The sequence below is a fragment of the Myotis daubentonii genome, chromosome X (assembly GCF_963259705.1).
Source record: "Myotis daubentonii chromosome X, mMyoDau2.1, whole genome shotgun sequence".
NCBI lineage: Eukaryota > Metazoa > Chordata > Mammalia > Chiroptera > Vespertilionidae > Myotis > Myotis daubentonii.
This window is the reverse complement of record NC_081861.1, coordinates 118,095,692-118,111,719: the sequence shown is the minus strand read 5'-3', so window position 1 is coordinate 118,111,719 and position 16,028 is coordinate 118,095,692.

The window sequence follows — 16,028 nt, the reverse complement described above, 5'->3', positions numbered from 1 at the left end:
TTTATTCACTTGGAAATATGATTTAGTATCTTCAAGTAAGATTGATGAGTGTGTGAAGATTAAGGAGAAAAAAATAGGAAAACAAAATTACTGGAGAAAGTCAAAACTATTAGGGACAGTTTGGATGCAGGTGAGGAGTAGGCAGAGCCTTGGAGTTCATCAGTTTTGTGCTGTCCTCTAACTGGGTTACTTCAAAATTTCTATATTCTCATTCATTCTGTCTTTTTAATATATATATACTAGAGGCCCGGTGCACAAAAATTTGTGCACTCGGGGAGGGAGGGGGGGGGGGTCCCTCAGCCCGGCCTGTGCCCTCTCCCAGTCTGGGACCCCTCGGGAGATAACGACCTGCTGGCTTAGACCTGCTGCCGGGTGGCAGAGGGCAGGCCCAATCCCTAGGTGCAGCCCCTGGTCGGGCTCAGAGCAGGGCCATTTGGGGAGTTGGGGCACCGCCCCATGTCATGCACAGAGCAGGGAGGATCAGGAGGTTGCAATGCCACCCTCAGTCACGCTCAGGGTAGGGCCGATTGGGGGGTTGGGGCACCGCCCCCTGTCACACTCAAGGCAGGGTCGATGGGGAGGTTGCGGCGCAACCCCCTGTCACGCACAGAGCAGGGCCCATCAGGGGGTTGGGGCGCTGGCCCCTGTCACTCACAGAGCAGAGCCCATCAGAGGGGTTGGGGCGCTGCCACTCTCACACTCAGGGCAGGGCCGAAGGGGAGGTTATGGCTCTACCCCGTCACACACAGAGCAGGACCCGTTGGGGGGGGCACCGCCCCCTGTCACACACAGAGCAGGGCCGATCAGGGGGTTGGGGCACTGCACCCTGTCACACACAGAGCCGCAGAGTGATCAGGGGGTTGGGGAGCTCCCCCCTATCAGGCACAGAGCAGGTCTGATCAGGGGGTTGGGGCGCCTTCCCCTGTCCCGAACAGAGCAGGGCGGATAGGGAGGTTGTGGCCCCGCCCCCTGTCGCACACAGAGCCGCAGGGCGATCAGGGGGTTCAGGGGGTTTGGGCACTGCCCCCTGTCACACTGATGCCGGTGCCGGGAGGCCTCGCGGCTCCGCTGATCCCCGTGCACTGGGTGTGTGTGTGTGGGGGGAGTGTCCCTCAGCCCAGCCTGCCCCCTCTCACATACTGGGAGCCCTCAGGCATTGACCCCCATCACCCTCCAATCGCAGGATCGGCCCCTTGCCCAGGCCTGATGCCTCTGGCCTAGGCGTTAGGCCCGGGCAGCGGGGACCTGCAGCTGCAGCGGCCCCACGATCGTGGGCTTCGCTTTAGGCCCAGGCAAGGGACCCCTAGCTCCTGGGACTGCTAGCTTCGACCGTGCCCAGCTCCCATCACTGGCTCCACCCCTACTTCCTGCTATCACTGGCCAGGGCGGAAAAGGCACCTGATTCTCCGATCATGGCTGGGGGGCAGGGCAAAGGCGGCCCTGGGGCCCCCCTGGGTTTCCGATCACTGTCAGTGGCAGGGGGCTTCTTCCTGCTTTCCCTTTGGCTTCTCTGCATTGTGCCTACATATGCAAATTAACCGCCATCTTGTTGGCAGTTAACTGCCATCTCAGTTGGCAGTTAATTTGCATATAGCCCTGATTAGCCAATGAAAAGGGTAGCGGTCGTACGCCAATTACCATGTTTCTCTTTTATTAGTGTGTATATATATATATATATATCAACACTAATAAAAGAGAAACATGGTAATTGGCGTACGAGCTACCCTTTTCATTGGCTAATCAGTGAGATATGCAAATTAACTGCCAGCCAAGATGGCGGCCGGCAGCCAGGCAGCTTGAAACTAACATGAGGCTTGCTTGCTTCAGTGACTGAGGACTCCAACGTTCCCCGCCTGCGGCTGCAGGCCTCTGAGCGGGCAGTTTAAGAAACATTGTAACAAATACCTCCGGAGCTGTGGAGGCCTAAGAGCTGGAGCCAAGCCTCAAGGTAAAGCTGGCCCAGAATAAAAAAGAAAAAAAGGAGCAGTTGGGAACTTCAGTCACTCCCAGCCTGAAAACAGCCCTCAGCCCCTCACCCAGACTGGCCAGGCACCCCAGTGGGGACCCCCACCCTGATCCAGGACACCCTTCAGGGCAAACCAGCCGGCCCCACCCATGCACCAGGCCTCTACCCTATATAGTAAAAGGGTAATATGCCTCCTGGCACCGGGATCAGCATGACAGGGGGCAGCGCCCAAACCCCCTGATTGCCCTGCGGCTCTGTGTGTGACAGGGGGCAGGGCCACAACCCCCTGAGCAGCCCTGCTCTGTGCCTGATAGGGGGGAGCTCCCCAACCCCCCCACCACAGGCCCTGCTCTGTGTGTGACGGGGGGTGGCGCCGCAACCTCCCCATCGACCCTGCCCTGAGTGTGAGAGTGGCGGCGCCCAACCCCCTGATCGGCCCTGCTCTGTGGGTGATAGAGGGCGGTGCCCCAACCCCCTGATGGGCCCTGCTCTGTGTGTGACGGGGGCAGCGTCCCAACCCCCTGATTGGCCCTGCTCTGTGCGTGACAGGGGGTGGCGCCGCAACCTCCCCATCGACCCTGCCTTGAGTGTGACAGGGGATGGTGCCCCAACCCCCCAATTGGCCCTACCCTGAGCGTGACAGGGTGGCATCGCAACCTCCCAATCTGCCCTGCTCTGTGCATGACAGGGGGCGGCGCCCCAACTCCCCAATCGGCCCTGCCCTGAGCCCGACCAGGGGCTGCACCTAGGGATTGGGCCTGCCCTCTGCCACCTGGGAGCGGGCCTAAGCCAGCAGGTCGTTATCTCCCGAGGGGTCCCAGACTGCGAGAGGGCGCAGGCCAGGCTGAGGGACCCCCCCTCCCCCCCGAGTGCACAAATTTTTGTGCACCGGGCCTCTAGTATATATATATATATATATATATATATATATATATATATATATATATATATATATATATATGACATATTTTATTGATTTCAGAGAGAAAGGGTGAGGAAGGGAGATAGAAATATCATTGATGAGAAAGAATCATTTGATTGGCTGTCTCCTGCCCCCCACTGGGGATCTAGCCCTCGACCCAGGCATATGCCCTTGACTGGAATCCAACCCAGGACCCCTCAGTCCACAGGCCAATGCCCTATCCACTGAGCTAAATATATTTCATTGTCTTTTATTTGCTCTTCTGTACTGCAGATGCACTGTATTGCATTTAAAATTTTTTTTTACTCATTGATTTCTTTAGCTCCAGAAGTTTTGCTTTTTTTTAAAAAAAAAAAATTCTATCTCTTTGGTAAATTTCTCATTTTGAACATGTATTTTTGTGTGTGTTATCACTGAATTGTCTGTAGTTTATTGTAGTTCCTTGAGTTTCTTCAAAACAGCTCTTTTAAATTCTTTACTAGCTAGATAGCAAAATTTTGTTCTTTTCAACGGTTATTGACGAATTCTTCTTTTGGTGATGACATGTTTCCTTGCTTTTTCATGTTTTTTATAGTGTTGTGTCACTGCTTTCACACTTGAAGCTGCAGATACCACCTTAAATCTTTGTGAGTTGCCTTTATGTAGTTGGGGAATTCCGCTCACTGGCATTGCTCTTTTCTGGGGTTTTCTCTGCTTTTGTGTGAGGACTCCAGCTCCACTCTTCTTGCTCCCTCTTGTGGCAGAATTCTTAATTAAACATGTCTTTTCTGGTTCTTACAACTTAGCAGGCTGGCTGCTAAAAACCTCTTTTGTTTTCCAGAAGGTGGTGCTACAGTTCAAGTTTGTGGTTTCTCCCTTGCCCATAGACCCCATTTCCTGAGCACACTCCTTATCTACCAGATCTTGCTCTGACTGCTGCTCTAGCTGCTTGCCCTCTCTGCACAGGAAGCCAGCAGCAGAGTGGGGGAGGTGTTTGTTTAGCACTCAGGGTAGGGCGTGCCAGCAGAGCTTCTCTGGATGTGGTACCCCCCAGAGGCTCTTGGTTGGACTTCCTCCTGAGTGTAGTCAGCAGAATGGTGTCCCTTTAATGAGTTTTTTTATTTATTTTTAAAATATATTTTATTGAGTTTTTACAGAGAGGAAGGGAGGGGAATAGAGAGTTAGAAACATCGATGAGAGAGAAACATCCATCAGCTGCCTCCTGCCCACCCCCTGCTAGGGATGTGCCTGCAACCAAGGTACATGCCCTTGACCAGAATTGAACCTGAGACCCTTCAGTCTGCAGGCCGATGCTCCAACCCCTGAGCCAAACCGGTCAGGGCCCTTTAATGAGTTTTTTAAAAAATATATTTTTATTATTTTTCAGAGAGGAAGGGAGAGGAAAGAGAGAGAGAGAAACATCAATGATGAGAGATAATCACTGATTGGCTGCCTCCTGCACACCCGACATGGGATTGAGCCCACAACCTGGGCATGTGCCCTGACCAGGAATCAAGCCTGACCTCCTGATCTCAACCACTGAGCCACACCGGCCGGGCTCTTTAATGCAGTTTTATGTTCTGATCGGCCTCTTTCCTTCGCTACACCCCCGATCATGGAGATCCCATTGCTATACTCTGGGTGCTGCTTCAGCTGCATCCTGCACCACCGGAGCAGCTGGGCACTCACTCACTGCTCTCCTTTTCTACTTACTAGTAGAATTTAAGAGCTTAGAATTTAAGAGAGGTTGGTACCACCTGATAGTACAGCCCTGTGCAGTGTTGCCTTAAGCGAGACATAGTCCTGGTAAAGTTCTTACAATCTCTCATGTGTCCAAACTTGTACCGTATATATATTTTTGCTCCAGTGGCATGGTGGACTCTCCCCTTTGAAAGCTGGGCTTCTGTAATTTCTCTCTTTTTCATGGGAATTTTCCCAGGTCAGCACTCTCCAGTTTTTTTTCTCAACTAAAGAGAGGGGTTAGGACAGGTTTGCACAGGTGGGCAAGAATCTTCCCGGGTCCTTGGTGTATGGGTGTTGGACCCCACAACTCCTACAAAAATGCATTTGTTCAGGGATAGACGTCCAATTCTTTTTTAAAATACATATTTTTATTCATTTCAGAGAGGAAAGGGGGAAAGAGAGAGAGAGAGAGAGAGAGAGAGAGAGAGAGAGAGAGAGAGACAGACATCAATGATGAGAGAATCATTGATCAGCTGCTTCCTGCATGCCCCCTACTGGGAATCAAACCCGCAACTCATGCATATGCCCTGACTGGGAATAGAACCATGATCTCCTGGTTCATAGGCTGATGCTCAACCACTGAACCACACTGGCTGGGCTCAGATATATTAATATTTTAAGGATTTTATCACTGCATTTCTGTAAGCATGAATACTGTTGTTATTAAGTGGAAATGCACTCCTTTCTTTCCAAATAATGATTTGGAAAAAAATTATAATGATGAGGACAGCTATTGGCTGGTATACTATCTTCTGTGGCCAGAATTCCAGAGTACTGTTTAAAGTACTTCATGAATATGTTAATACTTCACAATTATGTCAAGTGGGGCTATTCATAGATCAAACTACCTTAGGGGGGAAGAGGTGCATCCAAATTTATCATCTCATATACACATGATTCATGAACACAAAGGTATCAGTAATGCTACCCCCCCAACACACACTCACTCACTCACACTCACATTCAAACTCACACAGACTATGTTAATTCTTCTTCTCTGCCTGGTGATCTCATTTTCTCCCACTGCAGAGAGAATTCTCCACAGAGACTACCTGGCCTGCCACATGGAAGCCCTGGGTACTCTTCTCGACTGTGTTCTGACTGTGGAAAAAAAATTCCTCTGTAGCTGCAATCCAGAATAGTCTGGGAAGAACTTAACTTTGGCCCTGCTGGGGCCATTCACCCACCACTCAGGCTACTTATTATGGATAAGGAAAAGGAGGGACTATGATTGGCATTTCCAGAAACACCCAGATGAAGTGAGGAAGGAGCAGTTCCTTAAAGAAGATCGTTGTTTTGATGAGTTAATGTTCTCCAAATAGTTTATAATCCAGTTGTGAGCCAATAGATCTAAACACAGAGAACAGAATATAAGGCAAAAAGCCTTACCAAAGATTATTTTGAAATTAGTGCCCCGGTGAGCGGATTCATGCACATTGAAAGGAAATTAATTAGAAGGTGGCCAGTGGGGCGGGACTGGGAGAGACAGGCCAGACATGCCCTAGAGTCAACTTCCTGCAGTCCCTCCCCAGCCAGCCTCACCTGGGTGGTGCTGCGGCTCGAAGGGTATCTGTGGAGTGAGTGGGGCCACTCTGTCAGGTGAGGTCCCTTGGCCTGGCCTGCAGGGATTGGGCCGAAACCGGCTCTCCAACATCCCCTGAGGAGTCCTGGATTAAGAGAGAGTGGTTCTTGGGTGACACACCAGAATCGGGCTCCTTCCTCTCTGGTTCCGGGATTTATCACCTGGGAACCACTGCTGCCAATTCACTGCAGCTCAGCATCTCCTGCATTGAGCATCTGCCCCATGGCGGTCAGTGTGCATCATACCTACTGGACAGTTGGACAGTTGGATGGTCACTTAGCCTTTTATATATATAGATTATCAATATGTTATGATAAACGTACAGTTTACATTTACCAAGAAGTTATCCTATATAATAAAGAGCTAATATGCAAATGGTCATCACACCCTCATGCCATAAACGGCTCAGACAATCAACACTGGGAGAGAGGAATGGGGACCAGCCAGGTACAAATGAGCTCGCGAGAGTAGAATGGGAAGCAGCCAGGCACAAATGAGTTTGTGAGAGAGGAATGGGGACCAGCCAGGCTGTGGCCGGAGAAAGGGATAAGCCACCCACCCCGCAGTCCTGGCTGCCAGTGGCTGCGCCTGCGCCCTGAGAGAGGGACAAGCCACCCACCCCATGGTCCTGGGCACCTGTGGCTGTGGCCCGGGCAAAGCCGCCCTCCCATGGTTCCCTGTGGCTGGCCCTGGCAAAGCTGGACCAGGTCCTAGGTGCCTGTGGCCAGCTAGAGGGAGGGAAGCCCGGGTCCCGGGTGCCTGCAATTGGTGGGAGGAGGGAATCCTGGCTCCCAGGTGCGGGGCAAAGCAGAGGTGGTTGGGCAATCAGGCCAGCAGTTAGGGGCGATCAGGCTGGTAGGGGAGCAGTTAGGGGTGATCAGGCAGGCAGGCAGAGGTGGTTAGGTGTGATCAGGCAGGCAGAGGGGTTAGGGGCAATCAAGCAGGTAAGCAGGCGAACAGTTAGGAGTCAGCGGTCCTGGATTGCGAGAGGCAGTCAGGGTCCCAGATTGTAGAGGATGCAGGCTGGGCTGAGGGACCCCCCCCCCCCGTGTACAAATTTCGTGCACCGGGCCTCTAGTAACAAGTAATACATTTATGCACTTAATGCAAATAGAATCCTATATAATAAAAGCTTAATATGCTAAGTGTCCAGTCGACCAGTCAGCCATTCAACCAATCAAAGCATAATATGCTAATGATATGCTAAGGCTGCTCAACCGCTCGCTATTACATGCACTGACCCCCAGGGGGCAGATGCTCCCACCAGCAGGTTAGCTTGCTGCTGGGGTCTGGCTGATCGGGACTGAGCAAGATTGGCCAGACATGCCCTGGAGCCCTCCCATGATCCCTCCCTGGCTGGCCAACCTCCTGCATCCCTCCCTGGCCCTGGATTTTGACTGGTGGGGTCTCTTGGCCTGGCCTGCACCCTCTTGCAATCCAGGACCCCTCGGGGGATGCCAGAGAGACAGTTTTGGCCTGATCCCGCAGGCCAGGCCGAGGGACCCTTCCTACTGGTGCATGAATTTGGGCACCAGGCATCTAGTCCAATATAATAGAGTCCAATATAATAAACTATATATATATATTCACTATATTACATAATGTATAGGGTTGGGCAAAAGTAGATTTACATTGGGAGTATGTGAAACAGTTTATTCTTGTATTATTATTTATTAAATAGAGGCTCAGTGCATGAAATCTGTGCACTGGGGATGGGGGGGAGTCCCTGAGCCCGGCCTGTGCCCTCTTGCAATCTGGGACCCGTTGGGGGATGTCTACCTGCCAGCTTAGGCCTCATCCCCCTGAGGATCAGGCCTAAGCCAGCAGTCAGACATCTATCTCTCTTGCAGTCCGGTGCTCTCACAGTCCAGGACCCCTTGCTCCTTACCATCTGCCTGCAGCAGAGGCAGGAGAGGCTCCTGCCACTGCCACTGCACTCACCAGCCGTGAGTCCAGCTTCTGGCTGAGTGGCGCTCCCCTTGTGTGAGCACACTGACCACCCACCGGGGGCAGCTCCTGAATTGAGCATCTGTCCCCTGGTGGTCAGTGCACATCATAGCAACCAGTTATTCCACCATTGGGTCAGTTTGCATATTAGGGTTTTATTATATAGGATCATTATACTATTTTTCATACAAACAACTGTAAACCTACTTTTGCCCCACCCTGTAACTTTTCAAGTTAGTGATTTCATTTTATTTGGATGTATACTCAGAAATGGAATTGCTGCATCATGTGATAGTTGTATTTTAATTTTTTTGGTATTTTTAATTTTTTGAGGAACCTCCGAACTGTTTTCTACAGTGTTCTGACTGGGAATTGAACTGGTGACCTCTTGGTTCATGGGTTGATGCTCAACCACTGAGCCATGCTGCCTGGGCAGAAGTATTTTTATTCTGAAAGTATATGCCTAACCTGGCCCCAGCCAAATAATTCCAAACAGTTGGCCAAAAGAAAAATAAAGGATTTTTTCCTAAAATTAATTCTTTTTTTTTATTGTTTTATTGCTTAAAGTATTACAAAGGGTATTATATATGTGTCCTTTTTTCCCCCGCCCTTGCTAAAAGTAATTCTTGTCTATGATCCTACCCCTTTGGCTATGGGGACTCTCTGAACCTATCCTATCTAATAGTAGACAAACATGGTAATTGACCGTACCTTTGCTACGCCTCCCATCGGCTAATCAGCATGATATGCAAATTAACCCAACCAAGATGGCGGCCGGCAGCCATGCAGCTGAAGCGAGCAGGAGGGTTGCTTGCTTCAGTGATGGAGAAAGCCAAGGTTCCCCGCCTGCAGCGGCCCGGCTCTGAGCTCTGAAAGCAACAAAGTTTCAATTATAGAAGCTAAACAAACCCCAGATACCTGCTTTCAGCAGGCCGTGGCCACAGAGCTGGACCCGGCTCTTAGCTCCAGTGACGGCAACAAAGTTTCAATTATAGAAGGTAAATAAATCCCAGAATAAAAAAGAAAAAAGAAAAAAAGGAGAGGCTGGGAGCTTCAGTCGCTGGCCAGCCTGAAAACGGCCCTCAGCCCCTCACCCAGACTGGCCAGGCACCCCAGTGGGGACCCCCACCCTAAAGAGGGTGTAGCCAGCCTGAAAACAGCCATCAGCCCCTCATCCAGGCTGGCCAGGCACGCCAGTGGGGACCCCCACCCTCAAGGGGGTGTGACCAGCTGCAAACAGCTATCAGCCCCTCACCCAGGCTGGCCAGGCACCCAAGTGGGACACCCACCCTGATCCAGGACACCCTTCAGGGCAAACCAGCCAGCCCCCACCTGTGCACCAGGCCTCTAACCTATATAGGAAAAGGGTAATATGCAAACTGACCCTAACAGCAGAAAGACTGGGAATGACTGGTCACTATGACACACACTGACCACCAGGGGGCAGACGCTCAATGCAGGAGCTGCACCCTGGTGGTCAGTGCACTCCCACAGGGGGAGCTCTGCTCAGCCACAAGCCAGGCTGACTGCTGCCAGTACACAGTGGTGGTGGTGGGAGCCTCTCCTGCCTCCTCAGCAGGGCTAAAGATGTCTGACTGCAGCTTAGGTCTGCTCCCCGCTGGCAAGTGGACATCCCCCGAGGGCTCCCGGGCTGCCAGAGGGATGTCTGATTGCCATCTTAGGCCCAATGCCCTGGGGAGCAGGCCTAAGCCAGCAGGTGGTCATCCCCCGAGGTGTCCCAGACTGTGAGAGGTCACAGGCCGGGCTGAGGGCCCCCCCACCCCAGTGCACAAATTTTTGTGCACCGGGCCTCTAGTCCTATATAATAAAAGACTAATATGCTAATTGTCCCGACTGGGAGTTTGACTGGGAGTTCGACCAGGGGATGGGGCCAGCTGTCCAACCTCCCATGTCCCCTCCCCCCGGCCAGCCTGACCTGATTGGTCCCAAAATGGGCAGGCAAGCTGGACCCCACCCATGCACGAATTCATGCACTAGGCCTCTAGTTCCATCATAATTGTGATGCTGAAACTGAGTAGTCCTAGCTCACTATGTTACCTTTGAAAATTCATTCCAAAAAGATGCATATCCTATCTAATAAATAGGGAATATGCTAATTGACCCTCACACTGTTGCAAAGATGGCGGCCCCCACAGCCTATAAGGAGGGAATATGCTAATTGACTGTCCCACCCTCAACGATGGTGGCACCCATATCCACAAGATGGCAGCGCCCAGTCCCCTCAGTCTTGCCATGCGCCTGCCTCCGGAGTCTCCCAGTCCCCTCAGTCTCCCTAGGGCCAGCCCAAGGTGCAGGCAAGCCTCAGATGGCAGTTGCCCAGCCACCCAGGGCCAGCCCGAGATGCAGGCAAGCCGCTGGCCCCAAGTGCAGCCAAGTCTCGGATGGCGGCTTCCCAGCCACCCAGAGCTGCCCGAGGCTTGTGCTGCTGGCAGTGGCAGCAGCAGAAGTGTGATGGGGTGTCACCTTCCCCTGATCACCGGGTCACCTCCCGCCCCTGATGGCTCCTGGACTGTGAGAGGGGGCAGGCCAGTCTGAGGGACCCCCCCTCCAGTGAATGAATGTTTATGCACTGAGCCTCTAGTCTATATATAAAAGCCTAAGCAACCGAATGACCGGTTGACTGGTCGACCAGACGCTATGATGTACACTGACCACCAGGAGGCAGACAGTCAATGCAGGAGCTGCCCCCTGGTGGTCAGTGTGCTCCCACAGTGGGAGTGCTTCTCAGTGGACTGGCGGATGCCAGACACCAGACAAACAGCTGGCAAGTGCAGCTGTAGAGGCGTGAGCCTCTCCCACTTCCACAGCAGCACTACCTAGTGGCAGTGGTTACCGAGTGGCAGCTGCAGGTGTAGTGGGGCTGGGATGAGCGGGAGCGGTGTGGTGCACAGCCTGGGCTCAGGCTCCTTCCTGGCCGCCTGCTGCTTCACGCACTACTACATCAACATCCCCCGAAGGGTCCCAGATTGCAAGAGGGTGAAGGCCAGGCTGAGGGACCCCACTGGTGCACACATCCATGCACTAGGCCTCTAGTTTACATATATAGATGTAGAAAGATGACCTAAACCTTCATGATGGGAAGTTAGAATTCATTTACTAGTCCTTCTTCCTCCTCCCCTCCTTCCCTCTTTCCTTTCATTAACTTAGTGAGAAACATAATGCCTCTGAAACCATCCTATTTAGATTAGTGGCAGGTCACTAAGTCAATGATGGATTTGTCATTAAGGTAAAGTTCTTTCTATTTGCCAATGTTACTTTTTTTAACCATGTGTAAAGGCTCAATAATGAAGTAGAAATCTGGTAAATTGAAACAATTTAAACTGCATTCATGTGATTCATGCGTATTTGTAACAATTTTGAATGGGAAAGACCCCAAGGACATACCAATACACTTGTTGAAAGTTCAACGAGAAAGTCAGTGGGAAATTGGTCAAGGAAGCCAAAAGTTGAATAAGGAGCACATGAAAAACCAGAAGCTGCTGAAAGAGTAGACTATAGTCTGTGTAACAACAAAACCTCTTTTAAAAAGTGATGTTGCCTTTCACTCTTGTGTGGAAGAGGTACTCTTGGCACAAGGCCCTTGTAATGAGTCAAGTAAAGGAAATGTTTTTGATTATATGAGGATTTTTTTAAAGAAAGAAAATAAAGCATATTTACTTAAAACTTGTCAATAGTTGTTAGTTTTATGGCTGTAACTTTTTATTTGCTGCCAAACAAGCAAGTGAATGTTTTCTGTGTTCTGGAGATCTCCCAACCACCATTTCTTGTGCCCTATTAACAAAAATTAAATGGTATATCAGTTAAATTGTTTTTTCTTTCAACACACAAATGCTTTGTTTTTTAGACATGCCTCCATTGATTTTTGTAGAGAGAGAGAGGAAGGGAGAGGGTGAAAGCAAAACATCAATGTGAGAGCAAAACATCGATCCTCCCCTCCCCCCACCTCCCTACGTGCCCAGACTAGGGATCAAACCTACAACCCGGGCATGTGCCCTTGAAACTAGACAACAAATGGGTCTGGGCTGCCTGTCACTACTTGAGCCAATTAAGCAGAGACAGGGTTGAATCATAAGAGTGTTTATTCCAATAATACCGGCAGTATGGGAGAGCAGCAGGTCATCTATGAAAATCTGTTCTGCCCCCCAGCATGAGCCAGCTGTTTATGTGGGGTAGAAGGACAAAGATTACATGGGGGAGTAGGCAAAAGGAATAAGAATGGGTAAAATGGTTACAGATTACAGGCAATGTGGGCTGGGGGTTGCAAAGGGCAACAAGGTTGTTAATCTTTCCATGATGATAAGCAGTTCTCCAGTAAGGAGAATGGACCACATTTTGAGGTTAACTCCCAGGTCCAGGCCATACAACTCCTAGCCATGTCAGAATGTGCTTTCTTTAATCAGAGGGGAAAAAAAATAATCACGGTTAACAGAGCATGGTTAATATTTCTTGTAACTATCGCTAGTCCCCACTATTCTATTTCTGCCTCTAATACCCTGATTTTACCTTTGGTTGTAAACTATTAACAAGATTGAAATCTATAGAAAACAAGGCTGAAGAGGAATCTGAGGAGATGTTAAGAGTGGCTCTCTCTTAGGAATGGCATTTTATTTATTATTTATTTATTTTTAAAATATATTTTATTGATTTTTTACAGAGAGGAAGGGAGAGGGATAGAGAGTTTGAAACATCGATGAGAGAGAAACATCGATCAGCTGCCTCCTGCACACTCCCCACTGGGGATGTGCCCGCAACCAAGGTACATGCCCTTGACCGGAATCGAACCTGGGACCCTTGAGTCCGCAGGCCGATGCTCTATCCACTGAGCCAAACCGGTTATGGCAGGAATGGCATTTTAGTTAATTTTACTTTAATCTTCATATTTACCTATATTTTTCTATCCTGAAGATATACTTCAAAATCAGGAGAAACACAGACATTGAAATGGAAAACATCTCTGACAAAGGCCATGTCAGAACTAGTCCTTTTCTCAGGGCAATTATTTCATTTATATAAACAGCACATGTTTACTGACATCCTTTGTTTATCTTTATAGCCTCCACAGTTCCTTATAAGGTAGTATAACAACGGATTTAAGTGTAAGGTACAATGCTAAGCACTGCAAGTGATACAAAGAATTAATATGTCAATACATATGAAGAATTACACATTATTTATCTTGCCCTGCCAGCATGGCTCAGTGGTAGAGTGTCGACCTATGAACCAGAAGGTCATGATTTGATTCCTGGTCAGGGCACATGCCTGGGTTGTGGGTTCAATCCCCAGTAGGGGGCATGCAGGAGGCAGCTGATCAATGATTCTCATCATTGATGTTTCTATCTCTCGATCCCTTTCTCTTTCTTTATGAAATAAATATATATTAAAAATTATCTTTACTAAGACTTTGTGATATAAATAGTATCTGCATTTTACAGATTAAAGAGGTGAAAACTCAGTGGGGTAAGTGACTTGCCAATTGTCACATAACCAGGAAGTGTCTGGGCTAGACTGTTGCAGTAGTGGTCCCCAAAGCAGTACATCTTGTATACACACACTTTTGTCCACACTGACCGTAGGCCATGTGACCTGCTGTATCCAATGGGATATTAGCAAAGAAGTGCAAAAGTCCTGTGAGAGGTAGAATTTGGGCTTGAAGATCATGGTTGAATAAGCTTGATCAACACACTAAGAACGCATTTGATTCAATAGAAAACCAAACGTATAGATTTCTAAGCCAAACTGTAGTAAGATGGCTCAAAAAACAAGCAATCAGAAGAAAAGAGATGGGGGATAATTGCAGCCACTTAGGGAAGAATCAAGATGATGGCCACAGTGATGGAAAGGATGCACCAGATTCAAAAGCTGAATTGTCAGGACTAAGGAGATATAGGGTGAAATCAAGGAAGAAATATGGGTGACTAACATTTTGAAAAGTGTATGAAAGGGGAAGTAATTTTTGGTGTCTGCTATGTGCCACGCACTTCACACTCCATGTCTCCTTTAATTTTGACACCAAATCCTAAATGAGGTGAATATTATTCTTCCCATTGTACAAAAGAGAAAACCCAAGCTTGAGATAGTTTGAAAAATGTGCCCCGTTTCAAGTCAGAATTTGAACCCAAACTTGTGTAACGTCTGGTTGGGTGGTGGGATGGTGGCATCCTGAACATGAGACAGCATAGAGGGAAGAGTTGAGGTGAAGTTGAAGTCTACTGCATCCGAGGCACGGGCTAGCATTCAGGTGTGAATGTTCAGCCACCAGAAGGAACAAGCACTCCTGAGGGTTTGGGGAGAGGCCAGAAGCCAGGAAGAAAATTGGGGCCAGTTGCACATGACTTGCCTCACACAATATCCTCATACATACAATGATGTATTCTTTTGTTTAAACACATTAAAATTTAATTCTAAGTAAAACTATGCATATCAATTTAGGGAAGTTATCCAAAAATTGCATCTAAGCCAACCAAGTCAGATGTGAGTTCGTTCTTTCTGAATCAAAACTAATGCCTGTTAGTTGAAGCATTTATTTTATTTATTTTTAATAAATATATTTTATTGATTTTTTACAGAGAGGAAGGGAGAGATAGAGAGTTAGAAATATCGATCAGCTGCCTCCTGCACACCCCCCACTGGGGATGTACCTGCAACCAAGGTACATGCCCTTGACCGGAATCGAACCTGGGACCCTTCAGTCCGCAGGCTGACGCTCCATCCACTGAGACAAACCAGTCAGGGCAGTTGAAGCATTTTTTAAAAAATCTTTATTGTTGAAAGTATTACATATGTACCCCCATTGACCCCTTCTAGGCCAGCCACTCCCACCCCCTGCCACAGGCCTTCACCATCCTTTTGTCTGTGTCCATGGGTTATGCATATATGCACACAAGGTTTTTGGTGGATTACCTCCCACACACCCACCCTCCCCGACCTTCCCTCCAAGATTTCGTACTCAGTTCCATGCTTCCATGTCTCTGGATCCACTCCGTTCATCAGTTTATTTTGTTAATTTGATTTCACATATGAGTCAGATCATGTGATACTTGTCTTTCTCTGGCTGACTTATTTCACTTAGCATGATACTCTCCAGGTCCCGCTGTGCCAGTGGTTCTCAACCTTGGCTGCACATTAGAATCACCTGGGAATCTTTTTAAAATCCTGATTTCTGGGCCTCATCCTCCGGAAATTCTGTTTCTTTGTTATGAGGTGAATTTAAAGAGATTCCTAGGTGATTCTAATGTGCAGCCAAGATTGAGAACCACTGATTTACATAGTCTGTTTCTTTGTTACTAATGTTGTGGCCTCACCCTATAACAAAGAAACAGAATTTCCGGAGGATGAGGCCTAGAAATCAGGATTTTAAAAAGATCCCCAGGTGATTCTAACGTGCAGCCAAGGTTGAGAACCACTGATTTACATAGTCTGTTTCTTTGTTACTAATGTTGTGGCCTCACCCTATAACAAAGAAACAGAATTTCCGGAGGATGAGGCCCAGAAATCAGGATTTTAAAAAGATCCCCAGGTGATTCTAACGTGCAGCCAAGGTTGAGAACCACTGCTCTATGCTGTCTCAAAGGGTGAGGGATTCTTCTTTCTTATTGCTGCATAGTATTCCATTGTGTAAATGTACCACAGCTTTTTATACATTCATCTACTGATGGGCACTTGGTCTGTTTCCAGATCTTAGCTATTGTAAATTGTGCTGCTATGAATATAGGTGTGTATACATTCTTTCTGATTGGTGTTTTGGGTTTCTTAGGACATATTCCTAGAAGAGGGATTACTAGGTCAAGTTGAAGTATTTTTAAAATATTTTCAAAACAGCATTGGCACAAGTAATCAAGATCTTACATTACTGATGTTGATTTACTGTC